Source organism: Crocuta crocuta, unplaced genomic scaffold, assembly GCF_008692635.1.
Source record: "Crocuta crocuta isolate KB4526 unplaced genomic scaffold, BGI_CrCroc_1.0 scaffold233, whole genome shotgun sequence".
NCBI classification, from domain to species: Eukaryota; Metazoa; Chordata; class Mammalia; order Carnivora; family Hyaenidae; genus Crocuta; species Crocuta crocuta.
In genome coordinates, this window is record NW_027529526.1 from 1,148,637 (window position 1) to 1,159,364 (window position 10,728).

Consider the following 10,728-nt stretch of genomic DNA (forward strand, 5'->3'; position numbering starts at 1 on the left):
CTTCTCCAGCAACCAGGTGTGGTTTCTCTGGACGTGGATATCTCACACTCTGCCACCATCCTGTGTATCAGACCCAAGGAAGCTGCCTTCTCTATACCACCACGGCCGTTCACAGAGGGAACAAGTCCCTGTAAATCTGGCTTTGTTGGCTAGAAGTACAGGGTGAGAGTCAAGAGCTCAGTCAGGCTTTGAAGTCAGATGCCCGTGGGTGTAAGTCCCAGCTCTCTCCCATTCCTGCGGTGGGCCCCTGAGCAAGCTGCTGAGCTTATGTGAAGCCTAGGGGCATGCTAATGAATTGGATGTCCCAGACAGAAGGGTGCAGGAGATGGAGAAAAGTCTCCATTTGTAGCATTTGCCAGTTTCTGTTGTGTAAATACACCCGGCTGTGGCCGACTTCAGCTAGCGGCATGAACTCACTGAATATAGAACTAGGAAGAGACACATACAACTGGCTCTCGAGAGCCAGTACCAGCCCACTCCACCTCCACGGCATCACCTCAGTTTCCTTGTCTTTAAAATGGATTTCGCCTCGAGTCCTTGGTGAGAATTAGACGAGGTGTATAGAAAAAGCACTCCGCATGATGCATCACACACAGTTAACGCTCCTTAAGTGAGAGATGTAACTCTTCCTCAGTGTGGTTGTTAATTCTGGTCTGGCACGTGTATGTAGAAATGAATCCTCAAAGGAAGGGCAGCAGAGGGTGAACAGGAGGGGTGGGGCCTTATTCTGACCCTCCTGCTGCTTCCTGTGTGACTTTGGGCAAGTTGCTTCTCCTCTCTGGGCTTCAGTTCCTCCATCTGAAGTGAGGGGCAGAGCTAGTTATGAAGTTCCTTGGACATTCTGCGAGTTCCTCCTTTGGGGACTGTTCTAGAAGCACCATTGGAAAGAGTGGATGGTTACAGGTTACCAAGGCATCATACATATAGGATGGAGCTCCCTGGATTCTCACCGGTATTAAAAACTACCTGAGCAGAGTTGGCAAACACGCACAGAGTCTAGGGCAGCAAGCCTGAGTGAATTCTTTCCTGACAAAGACCAAAGAACTGTTCAAAAGATCAAGAGAAAACACCTGCAAGAGAGAGAGACAGAGAGACAGAGAGAGATGGGAGTGGGGGGAGACATATATATATATATATGACAGTGGGGAGAGAAAAAAGAGATCTGAGTGAGTAGTTTGAGGATTAGTATGTTCTCAGAAAATGTCTTTAATAAACATTTTATTTTTTTTAAATGTTTATTTATTTTGAGAGAGAGAGAAAGTACACGCAAGCAAGCAGGGGAAAGGCAGAGAGCGAGACAGAGAGAAAGAGAGAGAGAATCCCAAGCAGGCTTCACGCTGTCAGCACAGAGCCTGACGTGGGGCTGGAACTCACAAACCATGAGATCATGATCTGAGCTGAAATGAAGAGTCAGATGCTTAACCAAATGAGCCACCCAGGCGTCCCGAATAAGCATTAAAAAAATTTTTTTAGTGTTTATTTACTTTTGAGAGAGAGAGAGAGAGAGAGACCATGAGCAGGGGAGGGGCAGAGAGAAGGGTGGGACACATAATCCAAAGCAGGCTCCAGGTTCTGAGCTGTCAGCACAGAGCCTGACGTGGGGCTCGAACCCACAAACCATGAGATCATGACCTGAGCCCAAGTCAGACGCTTAACCAACTGAGCCACCCAGGCGCCCCTAATAAGCATGTTAGAAAGGAAGGCTATGTCTGCCAAACCTTGCATGTAAAGAGAGAAAAGACCTCAGAAAGGAGCTGTAAGTAACAGGCTGGGTGAGAGGAGCATCGCAGAGGCACAGGGGAAAATGACGTGAGGATGACAGGGCTCTAAGACTACTGTCACCAGGCATGAGCAAGGGAACAAAGGGTTGGCCGGAGAAGCCAAGTACCACCACCTTCATGGAGTTGTACACTAACTCTGCACAGCTCAGTTCCTTGTGCCTCCGATGTCCTCATTAGAATCCCTTTGAAGTCCATCAGACTATAATTTTCAGGAGTCAAGAACAAAGCTCCCTGTAGCCTTTGGCTGGTGGGGATCATCGGTAGGAACGAAGTATCTGACGCAGCTCCCTCAAAGCCACAGACATGAGGCAGGCCTGCCCGCAGATGACAAATGGCCCCAAAAGATTCTGTGGACTTTGCAGTTTTCTTCACAAAAGTCTCTGGACTAGCCCACAGTTCCCCTCTGGGGAGGGGACGAATGAATATCGAGTCTGAATCCTGTGATCCCAGCAATTGCTTTCACTGGCTATTATGGCTTGGAACTCAGTTTTCCTCCCAAAGAAGTAGTTTTCTCAAGCAGCCTGAGAGCTCACAGCTCTTCTCGGTCATGCCGAGTAGGTAAACTTAACTGAATTTCCGTCTTGGTAATCCCCTGCTCTAACATTTTTGGGTCAGATATTGTTCCCATAAGGAGCTTAGTTCCGAAGCCTTGACATCCAGGGAAATGAGAGGTGGAAGTTGGAACGTGTATTTCATTCTGTCTGGAGCTACGGGCTGACAGGTAAGTTTAATTACTGCCTGCCTCCAGCTCCTAATCAAGCAGCTTCTGACGGAAAGAATAAAGTCATAATGACAATGTAATGACATCCTAGTCAAACGGGGAACCCAGTCGAGCAGCCGGCGACCATAGTGGCGAAGCCAGACACTCAACGTGGTGGGGACAGCACTGTGACAGGGACGCTTCCACTCACTCTCCCATCTCTGTGTCATCATTTTAATGAGGACGCAAGGGGTTCCGGGCTTGTGGAGTCAGGAACCATAAAGGCTGCGTTAACTCTGTCCATAAACGATTATCAAGCATAGCCTTTAAGCTTATTAAAAAGAAGCCGAGAAAGGAATCAATCATTGTCACATGCTCAGCGTGATGTTGCTTCTAAAAATAAGAGTCCATCTGAAATTCTAAGAGCATCTTACAGGCGGATGGCTACACAATCTGTTGGTAAAATGTAAGAGAGTAAAAAAAGAGACCTCAGAATGGTCCAGAAATGGCACTCTCTGAGAGTGTAGAGTCTCTGAGTTTCAATGCTGTCCTTGGCCAGCCTTGTGGTCTGGTCAAGTTCTGCCCCATCTTAGCCTGTCAATTTCCTTGGTCTTGTTCACACACACCTTGGTCTCTCAGCATCGCGATCAGCCTTGCACGCCTGGCTGAGAGATGCCCTCATTCTCCTCCAAGCCTGCTTCTCCAGGGTCTGCACCTCTCTGCAGAAGTGGCACTCAGCCTTCCGGGGAGGACAAAAGCCATTGTCGGCCAGCGCTTCCCACAGACCCCGCACTGCATGTTTTACCCACGTGGTCACATTTGATACTCAGAGTAACGCTCCCTCATTTCCCGGGTGTTTATTTGTTTTTGTTTTTTTTTAATCTTTTTTTTTAATTCTTTTTTAATGTTTTATTTATTTCTAGGAGAGAGAGAGAGAGAGACAGCGTGAGCAGGGGAGGGTCAGAGAGAGAGAGAGTCACAGACTGAAACAGGCTCCAGGCTCTGAGCTGGCAGTCAGCACAGAGCCGGACGCAGGGCTCAAACCCACGAACCGCGAGATCATGACCTAAGCGAAAGTCAGACGCTTAACCGACTAAGCCACCCAGGCGGCCCCCCGGGTGTTGATTTGTACATACCCTGTGCCAGGCACCATGTCAGACAACAGGCTGCTGTTATATAGGAGCTGGTAGTGTAAGTGTTACTATACCCAGTTTGTGGGAGAGGAAACTGAGGCTCAGAAAGGGCTAATGAGCGGGAAGTAGCAGAAGTGGGATCCAAACCCATCCTGAGTAGTTTCGCTCCAGCCATCCATTTATTTTTTTATTTTTCCTGCCCCCAGACTCCTTGGAAATGGGGCCTGAGTCTCTCGTGTTTGATTGTCTTTCTCACAGATGCTCAATTACCAGGGCTGGCTTCACTGAACTCTACAACCCTTGGCTACCTACCTGTAACCTGCTGGTAAGTGGGTCTGCCTCCCCATTCCCTGCGGCCGATGTGAGACCCCAGGGCACACACGGGCATCAGAGGGGCCTCTGAACAAGTCAGGGGAAGCAAATGTGACTTGGAGGTTCTGTGCTCCACACGACATACACTCTCTCTGGCTCCACCATTCCACCGGTCAGCACCGCCTGGGCCAGAGAGCTCCCTCCTCCACGGCCAAGCCATCCCCACAGTCTCCAGAAGGTCCCGCTCCTTGCCCGACAGATCCTAGAAGTGCTGCATCAACTGTCCACGTGCGCAGGCTTCCTGGGAGCTCCACTACGCACAAGCTCCCCAGCGCCCCGCCCGTGCGCCCTGGGGCGCTCCCAGGGCTCCATCTGAGCAGAGAGTTCTCAGTTTCCAGATAGGGTCACTGGCTCCTTCCTGGAAGGGAAATAACTGCCCAGGAAAAGCATTCTGAGCATTGTCTATACCAACTCGGGTTGATTTCATTTAAAAAAAAACCGAACAGCTTGAAACCAGATCAGCACCACTGCCTGGAGACAGTCAGGGAGAAGCAAAGGGGGCCAGGAATGGGACAAAACTTGGCTTGCTTTTGTCACAAGATGGTTCAAGCGTGGAGGTGCAGCTCTGGTCCCCCAGGTCCTGCTCAGTCCTGGCTGCTTGGTGGGTCTGTTTTATCCAGGGCTCTCTGACTGCCATCCTGTCTGAGAATGCCACAGTCGGTGAGATAGAAGGTGATTAATTTGAGTCCTCTGTGCTGTGTGACCTCAAACTATGGACTCAATCTCTCTGAGCCTCAAATTGGGTATAATTATATCTACCCCAAAGTATTCCTGGCAGGTAAAATAACATGAGTGATGACAGTAAGTGTTTGATACAAGGTAGACAATAACAGTAACAATCACAATGGCTTTTCAAAGAGGGGATGAGGTGATGAGAGCCCAGCTTTGCCAAGCTTAACCTGCGGCCCCTCCCAGTCAGAGATACAGATGGTGGGGAGCATTCGGGAAGGTGGAGATGACTGGCACTGCGCCAGGGTAACAGGCGCAGGGTAACAGGGTACCGGGACAGGAACGGAAGCAAGATTCCCGGAAGAGAAATGGAGGGGACACGTGGCAAAGGGGTTCAATGAATCCGAAGAATGCCAGATGAAATATGACTGAAAAGGAAATAAATCCATTTCTAATTTCTCCATCCACAACGACTTATTAAATCCACCTTCTTTTGATTAATCCTCCTTCCCTGCCCTTCCAGCATCCTCCTGGTTAACGGCAGCAAACGCACTCCATAAATAAAAAGTGCAATCGAGAGGTAATTAATGCTGCGCCATCTAATTCCGAATTTCACATCATGCTCTACTTACATTAAAATAAGATTGCAGGCATGTGCGACAATCAATTCTCCTCTGGTTTAAAAAAAAACATACACACACAAACTGAAGTTAGTTATTTAGGGAGAGATTTGGAAAGCACGGCCGCAATGGGCTTCCATATGTCACCCAAATATGTAGAGCTCCACTTGTGTGCCTGTCAGGATGCGGCACTGTCATTGCCTCGTCTTCTGTCAAGTCGCATGCCTGAAGATGTTCAAAGGACCATGATGTATCAGAGTCTCTGGGTTAAGCAAGGCCAGGAGAGCTGGCCGTGCAGGAGGCTGTGAAGAAGGCCAAGGCTGCAGTTTCTAGAATTCTCTCTTACTACCACTATGTCTTGGACAAAACACTTCTCTAGTCTCTGTCTCACTGTCTCCATTTCCTAATCTGTAAAATGGGTGTAATATTTTCAGCTAACCGTGTTGGTGAAATGCTCTGGAAACTGCAGTTTGCTGCTGCTGTCAGTGGTTACTATCAGCCCTGACCTGGCCCAAATGTGGCCCAGTACTCTTTGCGGTGGCCACCTACATTCAAGTGGCCTGAATGTCAAACCTTTCCAGTGTCAAAGCCAGGGGGAAGGAGGAGGGCAACAGGCAGGGAAGCAGGTGCATGGAGGGCTAACCTGGGGATCAAGTCCAGTGCTGCATGTTCCCGTAGGCACAGGGCTTAGGGCCCACAATACTTACAGTAGCCATGGAAATGTTTTGATTTCTTTTTTATAATCAGAAGAAAAAAATGAATATAATCCAGCTTGGATTACACTCGCTTTATACCAATGCAGACATTAAATAAACTTTTGAATCTCTCTTTCTCTCTCTCTCTCTTTTTTTTAACGGAGGAAGGGGCCCACAAAGGCAAAAGATCCGAGGGCTCGTGAAAGTCATAAAGTGGCCCTGACCAAGGTCATCGCTAATGAACGCAGCAGGCTTTCGTTGCTACCATTCCCAGAGCCCAGACTTGCTCCTCTGGGACTGATGTCTGTTCCTAGACATCTGAGTCCCCTGGAGACAGTGCCAGGAATGCCAGGAGGCACTGCCAACTCCAGGCCAGGGAGTGAGTGAAAATTCCCGACAGCATGGCAGCGTGGAAGGGGAGATTCCTGAAGAGGGCCGGGGGAGTGCTCCTCAGTGCCTCTGGAATGATGCCTTCTGAACCGGTGTCCAACTTCACTACCGGACTGACTCATCTTCCAGGTGCAGAGACTCCCTCCCCTCACTGCTGATGGGAGTATAACCTGGTACCAACTTTCCGGAGAGCCTTTGGGAGTATTTAGCAACATCGGAGAAGTATGTACTTTGACCCAACAATTCTGCCTCAAGGAATCCATCTCACGGTTCTTCCTGTGCAACTGGGCGAAGATAAAGGTATAATGAATGCGATGTTCATGATGGTAAAAACCCAGGACAGCCAAAATGTCCACCAGGAGGGCAACAGCCAACAAATAAACTGTGTACAGCCAAAGAGACCGTAATACAGAAGTTAAAAAGAGGGCATTTGACCTCTGTAGGATGTGAATATGGAGAGATTCCAAGTGAGGGAGGAAAGACGTATTCAAATATGCTTGTTGTACAAAAATTTCTGGAATGATGAACAAGTAACTATTCACAGAGGTGATGGCCAGGAGAGTGGGGAAGAGGTTGGCTGGGACGGCCAGGCCTTGCCAGGGTGAGGCTTGCAGAGATGCATTTCTTTTTTTAATGTTTACTTATTTTTGAGAGAGAGAGAGAAAGAGAAAGAGAGAGAGAGAAAGAGAGAAAGCATGAGCCAGGGAGGGACAGAAAGAGGAGACAGAGAATCTGAAGCAGACTCCAGGCTCTGAGCTAGCTGTCAGCACAGAGCCCAATGCAGGGCTCGAACCCATGAACTGTGAGATCATGATCTGAGCTGGAGCCGGACGCTTAACCGATGGAGCCACCCAGGTGCCCCAGAAGAGATGCATTTCAAGGGCTCTCTGGAAAAATGTGTTATTGGGATCCTCTTCGCTGCTCAGTGAAGCCTGGGACTCACCCCCTAGTTTAGGCCTTCATTCCAGGTCTCTTTCGAGAATGTCTTGTATTCTTAGATGGCTGCAAAGATGAGCAAGGAAGAAGTCCGAGCTGAAAACCAAGCTCCCACTTCACTGAGTGGCAATCCCTGGCAGCCTCAGTTTCTTCATCTGTAACAGGGGAACAATTACCTTACCCTTGACGCACTGCTTTGAGAAAGACATGAAACAATATATAAATATCCAGCACAATGTCTAGCACGTATTAGGGACTCAGTAAACACCAACTGCCTCTGAAGCCAGTGGAAGGGAGGGGATGCTATGTGCAGGGGAGCACATCACAATGGGAAGAGGACCCTTAGGGCCTGAGGAGGGGGATGGACCTAGCCTGGCCTGAACCCTCCACTGCTAGTGGGACAAACAGACACTCCAGGCTTCCTGGGCTGGATCAGTCCAGACAGCTGCCACAGCAGGACAGAGAGAAGCCTCTGGAATGACTGTCTGACTCAGGGCCCTTTGTCCATCAGCAGAAAGGGATGAGCTAGTGCTTCATGACCAGGTCCAGATCCCATTGGATTCCCGGGGCTGGAGAAGCAACCCGGGGCTGGGACCAGCCCTTCCCTGTGGTCTCATCTTGGAGTGCTGCGTCATGTCCCTCATTCAGACTCAGACTTTTATCCTTGGGGGAAGCCCAGGTACAAGCTCCATGCCCAGAGCCGAGAACTGCAGGCACTAGGCATTCTCCACCTGGAGCTGCCTGTGGGTAACGAGGCCACAGGCAAGGCCCAGGGAGGGAGAGGGCCTGGGGCACACGGCCAGACCTGGACACCTCACCTGAAGATATGCTGGACCAGCAAAGAGGGAGGACCCACATCCAGTCGTGTTCCCGCCTCCCTGCTGGGTGTAGGTGGCCCGTGGCCCCTCCCAACAGGGTCAGGGGAGATGCTAGGCCCACTGCCTGGTTCACAAGTTCAGGAGCAGCCATGTTGCTCTGAGGCCGCAATCTCCTAACCACTACCTCTCCCACGGCTCCCACTTGTAAAGTTCTTTGAAGTTTGTAAAGTCCTTCACAGGAGCTTCACAATGGTCTTGTGCGTACATGTGGATTTTTATCCCATTTTAGATAAGAAACAGGCTCCTAAAAGTTCAGTCGTTTGTCTGAACTCCCAGCTAAGGGAGCGGGATCTGAACCTAGGTCCCACGGCCCCTCTCCCAGTGCTCCTTCTCCTAAACCTTGCTGTTTGGCCCTCTGGACCTCAGCTTCATCTTCTGTACCGTGAGCAGGTTGAATTAGGGCTTTACTTCTCAGGACATCAGGAGCTCAGTCACCTTTAATGATCTTGCAGTGCCTATGCATGTGTTGCTGCAAAACGCCACCAGGTGGCAATAGCAGTCACGGCTTCCCAGGGCAGCCGGCGGGGTGGAGGGGAACATGGGTTTGTCTGCCGCCCACAAGGTTCAGGGCTGCAGAGCTACAGCTTCTGGACAGGAGCAGGGGCGGCTTCTTGACTCCCCGCCCGACCGAGCACCGAGGCCAAAGCATGGCTGCTCTCACTACCTAGACACCAGCAGGGCGGACACCTGGCCAGGCCCCAGGGCAGGGGGAACCTGGAACCGGTGCCCCATCTCTCTGCACAGGCACCGGCAGAGCCAGGCTGCATCAGCTGGCAGCCGTCAGGCCCCGCCTGGTGCATCGCACGCGGGGGAGAGCACGCAGTGCATGAACCCTCACTCAGACCACACCCACACTCCCGCCAGTCCTCCACCTAGGTGATGACCACGTGGGAAATCAATCCTGCGTTCACAGCGCCTGCCTGTGGGGCGATGTCTATGTGCCAGACCCCGGGTTAGAGGCCTTGCACTTGCCTCCTTCGTTTCTCACAAGAAATCTATGAGGCGGATACTGTTATGAGCCATGTTTTACAGATGGGCAACAGAGGCTCAAAGACGGTAAATAACTGGCCCAGGGGCATCTGAGGCAGGAAGTGGCAAGTCAGAATGTGATCCCATGTCCACATGACTCCTGAGCTCATGTTCTTCCAAAAGAGTTTCGTTGGGCTGGACTCTAAGGGGTTTGGGAGGGGTAAATGGAAGAAGCAGAACTGGAAGGGGCGNCAAGCTCTTGAAAATGGTACCATCAGCATCTAAACCTCTCTTGATCTCTGGCCACAGTCTGATATCCCTTGTACCAGCTCAGCAGGCTGCTGTTGGAAACAGCACAGGGCCAAGGTTAGGAAGCACGGGCTCTGGGCCAGACTGCCTGGGTTTTTAGCTAGGTGACCCTGAATGTGACCCTGAGCTCTTGGCATCAGCTTCCTAATCTGCAAATGTGACAATGATAATAAGAGCATCCTCCCTGTAGGCTTTCTGTAGGGTTCAAAGGAGATGAGATATATAACATACTCTTAACATGCCCTGGATATACAGTAAGTGCTCAATAAATGCTTGCTCCTATTAACGACTGGTCTACCAAGGCAAGTACTGTCTGTGATTTGGTTCTCTGGTCATGCTCCTCCCCTCCACATCTTCCAGAAGATCAGTGACTCTCCTTCCCCGAATGCCTCCCGTGTTTTCTGACCTCCATGCCTCTGCCCATCATATCCTCTGTACCCGGAATGCCATTTACCCTACTTCTTTTGAACAAACCCCTCTGAACTTCAAGGCCCACCACAAATTAGTACAGTCTGCCTTTAATTAGTTCTTTATGAATGAGTTTTATTGTCTCCAGATGCACGCAGGCATCACTGCCAGAATTTCACACAGTCCTCTGGTCCCAGGAGGTGCTCCCAAAAGTACGCAGCGCAAATACCACCTTGCCAAGGGCTGAACGGCTGCAGGGCCTGCCTGCTTGGAGCCCTGATAGATATGAGAGAACTTTCCTTTGCCTTTCTAAGGACAGGATAAAAAATTTCCCTCTCCATTGTCCCCTTCAGATATACTAGGGACCTTAAATTCATGAAAGCTGAACTTTGAACACAAAAGCAAAACCTAAGGCCCCCTCTACAGTCTGGAAAGACTCTAGACCTTCTTCCCTCCTTTTTTTTTTTTTTAAGTTTATTTATTTATTGAGAGAAGGAGGGGGGAGAGCGACGAGCAGGGGAAGTGCAGATGGAGAGAATCCCAAGCAGGCTCCACGCTGTCAGTGCAGAGCCTGACCCAAGGCTCAGGCTCATGAACCATGAGATCATGACTTGAGCTGAAATCAAGAGTCAGCCGCTTAACCAACTAAGCAACCCGGGTACCCCAGATCTGTGTACACTTCTAAGTACACCGTACCTTCTGGTATCAGCTGTGTGTTCTCCCCAGCTATTGCCTCCTCTCCCGACAGGTGCCAGTGTGTGGCCCAGGGCACAGAACCTAAGTGGCCAAGCTCTGAGGGGGTTCTGGGCTCCAGCACGCAGCTCTGCACTGCTATAGGCAGCCAGACACTATGGCAGCAGAAGCCTTC

At 50.3% G+C, this 10,728-nt stretch overlaps 1 non-coding gene across 1 annotated transcript; it reads right to left on the reverse strand.

Moving 5' to 3' along the window:
- Positions 1 to 1,589: 1,589 nt before the first annotated feature.
- Positions 1,590 to 1,674, reverse strand: TRNAP-UGG (transfer RNA proline (anticodon UGG)). The gene has a single exon. It is a non-coding gene; the product is annotated as a tRNA-Pro (tRNA).
- Positions 1,675 to 10,728: the final 9,054 nt, after the last annotated feature.